Raw genomic sequence first — 4,302 nt, 5'->3', positions numbered from 1 at the left:
TCTGTCATATAGTGTCTGCTCTGCTGTCCTGCAGACAGTTGTCTTACTGAAGTGCTCTGCATCTCTGACATTATACAAAAAAACTCCCATTTGCAAAGAAATGCAGCGCAACACATAATATCTGCTGGGACATGAGAGCATGACTACAATTGGTAATGCTGAAGATAAGGACGGGTTAGGTTGTGTATGTAGATGATGGACTGGGACATGAAACGGTACTGCTCAAAAAGAGAATTGTCTGAAAATGCTAGAACACCTATGCAAGGTCTGATGACCATCTCCTATGAATATTTGATTCTCTACGCAATAATGCTGCACCTTCATCCACAGGATTGTTGTCAAAAGGACATGCCATGTTAGTGAAAACAGTCTCAACCAACTGTGTCTAATGGACTTTACTGATGGATTAGGTTCATAGGGTCTGTCACTACGGTAACTGACCGAGAGCTTAAGTCACCTCTGTCTGTGAAACAGGCTAGAGTTACCCCTCTGTCTCTGGTTTGAGTTATCTCCCTTTGTGAAACGGAAAACTCAGAGTTTCCCTGATTTCAGGGTTAAAAGACTCAGAGTTTTCACTAAACCTGCTTTGTGAAATGGACCCCTTGTAATTTAATACTTATCAAGAGTAGAAAGGCTTACACAGACTGACACACACACAGGCTGACACAGACTCTAGTCTTCTTGGTAAAGACCATAGGTATACTCTACCTCTTTCTGACTAGATCTTTGTCCCTGTATAATGTCACATGCTTCACTTTGTTTTATTACTTAATGCAACAGTATATTGTTTTGGGTTATACTTCATGGCACTTGGCACATGGTAATGTAAGTACAGGTAGTAATCATTGGCTGCATGCCTCCAGTGGTAGAGCCAATAATCACTGATATGTTGGTTTTTCATACTGGACCAGTCAAAGAAACATAAAAAGCAACAATGTTTATGTATCAACCAATCAAACTGTGCTGACTTGCTTTTATAATCAAGTTTCTGATCTGTATGGGTGTTTTTGTGATAAATTGACTGCTTGGTAGAATTTTGTTATCATGTTACTATTTACTATTATGTACTATTTTTCAGTGCACATACTGTATTTTGTCATATGTTCTTTTAATGTCACACAATCACATTCAATTCCTGCGTGCCCACACTGATACTGTTTCTGATATGGACTCTGATATACTGAGCGCTGTTGTGAATAAACCCGGTTGATAAACGAAGCAAAGTCTACTTTCCTCCTCCATTTAGAACAGACTGCATTGAACCAGGCTTCCTCTGGCACTGAGTAATCGAAGTCAGTGGGTGGAGTTGGAGGTGAGTAGCATCACCCATGAGAGGCATCCCACAGTAAAAAATATGCAAAATATCTTAATATAAAACACTCAAATAAAGCTTTCGTCTATCAGCTTCTGCCACTGTACTGCAAGTTATACCTCGACTCTCCCTAATAATATTCCAGTCCTGTTACTTGTGGGTCTATATCTGTCTGAACTTCGGAGGAGGTAGATGCAAGAGGATTTAGAGACCCATCAATGTGAGAAATGCAGATGCACAGCCTGTGAAACTGCTATCCAACTACCTCCAAGCTCTCTGTCCACACTTCACTCCTGCTCTCACTCTAACACAAACACAGCCATTCGTCTTCTTCCTCCTGTTCTCTACCTCCTCCTTCTGCTGCCATTTACTTGCACCCCCCCCCCCCGGCCAACCCTCCTCTATCCCACCCCATCTCTCTTTTCATTCAGCTTTGCGGTCAGGAAAACTGAGGAAAACCATTGCAGTTAGAAACCACTGCCAAATAAAAAACCAGCTCTTACAATTTAAGCCCCTGCCAAATAAAAGCCCCTGCTCACAGGCCTGTAGGCAGTAAAATGCGGTAACAGAAACCCAAGCTTGTAAATCACATGTTGATTGAAGGGCTGCTAAGAATGGGATGTGACGCACACTCACATGCACTTTAGCTTAAATGTACAAATGTGAACGATTCAAAATTAGCCCTCAAAGCCTTGTCCTGTCCCCAGAAGTATGCGATCTGGAGGACAGCAGTTATGAAAACCTATAATAAGATTCAAACTCCCAACTCGTCACATGCTGATGCTTGGCCAGGGCACATTTCAACACATTGGGTTTGTATAGAGCATCATTATTTGACTTACAGGCTAGTCTGAAAGAGGTCTAGACAATACCATGCTTATGGTTTTGCTAGATGTAAGCATAAAAGAGGTCAGGGAAATGATTAAAATGAGTAAATCATAGAGAGAAAGCACAAAAATAAACAGCAGGAAACAGGACAAATACCATGGTGTCTTGCATCTAAAGGCTTTTTCACAAAGGGGCCATGACAAAAAAAAAATTACATGAAAGTACAAAGCATTTGAGGGCACATGAAAACTATTAAACTATTGTGAGTTTGCAACAGTTGCAAGACTTAAATACTAATAGTAATGGATTCGATGACACCTGTAGTCTCATCTGAAGTGTGTCTCCAACTGTCTTATCCAGTGTTTTCTGTCCCTCTGACTATATGTCCACTGTCCAGGTAAAAAATCACACATGGCATAAACTGTATTTGATTCATGTTACACACAACTCTTCATTCTCCCAATAATCTAGTAGTTTTTTTCACTAATGTTTCACATAGTCCTTCAGTATTTCTATCATGAGGCCTTTTTCCACCAAAAGCCCAGGAACTTTATTACCAGGAATTTCATTACATGGAACTTATTTGGGGTAAAAGAGTTCCTGGTAATTGTGTTTCCATTGCACCCAAAGTTCAGGGTAATTTATTCAAATCAGGTTGATGACGTACAAGGGAGCAGTAAAAGAAACTGCAGTACAGTTCATGTACATTCACAAACTAAGCTCTAGTTCAATAAAATGACACAGTACTTTAAGTGGACGGTTTGGGTTTAACATTTTACTGGTTGTTGAATCACTTAATTCATCTGGAATACATTTTAAATGAAGTTAACCATTATTACATATTGTTAATTTCTATTTAAAATGATAGAACATGTATTTTCAACTTCTCATTCCTTAAACTAAATCAGGTCTAACTTTAAGTGTGATGGATGGTTCTTTTTCATTTCTGTTGTTGTACAGATATAGTCCAGGTTCAACCCTAAAGTCAGACAGATTTACTCAGATGACTACATTTAATTCGACTGCATATTACTTATAAAAGTACTTGTACTCTACTTATATTTTGATGCCTTGTACATGAACAGACAGTATTAGGTTAGATTTTTTTTTTTTTTTATTAAAAATTGAAACAAAACAAAAGGTGCAAGAAAAACAAACAAACAAAAAAAAAAAACAAGGTGCCTTGAGATTAAAAGGGAAATAAACATCTGTGGAAGTTTCAGGCTTCTGGACCAGCTGGTCCAGGACAGCCAGTCTGGAACTCCATGGTCCCGGTCCTTGTTTCGCTTTCCTACATGGAAAGTAATAAAAATGCATAAATGAATAACAGAACACATGATGACAGATTCCTACTACTGTGATGTGACATGTCAAATGTCTGACCTGAACCGCTGTAAACAGCAGGAGATGATGGACGAGCGCACAAACGAGCCGCGGGTTCAGAGTCCATCCGGTCCATTTCAGGTGGAAATCACAAACAAAAAGAATAAATCAATGTTCCGCTCACAGCGACAACACTAATACATCCAGTTCTCTGATTTAGTTTTAGCGTTAGACTGTTGACCAGTTAGCATTAGCATTAGGTTAACCTGACTTTTGACTAAACAGCTGATGCGCCGCTGACTACTGTTACAGCATGGAACCAACGGAACAGTGAATATTTCTGTGATATACATACCATTGGTTTGTTTGACAGTCGGATCCACTGCGACCATTGTGGTCCTTTAGTTTCTTTTAATCCTCAAATACGTTTATTTGGCTTTTCTCGTATTTCTTTAGGCTGGACATGTATTTGGCTCCGACAGCTTTTACTCGAACCTCGCTTGTTTTGTGTCGGCGATTTAAAGTCCGTCTGAATTTCCTCCTCCGCAAAAACGCTCAAAAGAGCCTGGACCTCGTCATCCGTCCACTTGTCATAGCTTCTCTTTTGGTCCATTTTTCGAATTATGAAAATATAAAGCTTGTGAAAATTAAATGAATTAATTAAATTGCGCGGGTGAACGGAATGCGGAAACGCTGTGACTGTAGTCCACCACTTCTCCAGCACACAGCCCCGCCCCTAAGAGTTCCTGGTAATCTGAAAAGTACTACCTCCCTACCAGGAACTTCTTCAGGGAAGGTTCGGGGCTGGGGGAAAGTTATTTACCCGGGTAATTTCCAGT

At 39.9% G+C, this 4,302-nt stretch overlaps 1 long non-coding RNA gene across 1 annotated transcript; it reads right to left on the bottom strand.

The window, feature by feature from the left end:
- Positions 1-412: 412 nt before the first annotated feature.
- On the bottom strand, positions 413-2,593 carry LOC115429196 (uncharacterized). The gene is made up of 3 exons (XR_003936742.1): positions 2,582-2,593; positions 1,264-1,267; positions 413-601 (listed from the first exon to the last, which is right to left on the bottom strand). It is a non-coding gene; the product is annotated as an uncharacterized LOC115429196 (long non-coding RNA).
- Between the last annotated feature and the right edge of the window lie 1,709 nt (positions 2,594-4,302).

This window comes from Sphaeramia orbicularis, chromosome 12, assembly GCF_902148855.1.
Source record: "Sphaeramia orbicularis chromosome 12, fSphaOr1.1, whole genome shotgun sequence".
In the NCBI taxonomy this organism is placed as follows: domain Eukaryota; kingdom Metazoa; phylum Chordata; class Actinopteri; order Kurtiformes; family Apogonidae; genus Sphaeramia; species Sphaeramia orbicularis.
The sequence above is the reverse complement of the archived record's forward strand: the minus strand, read 5'-3'. Positions and strand labels throughout refer to the sequence as shown.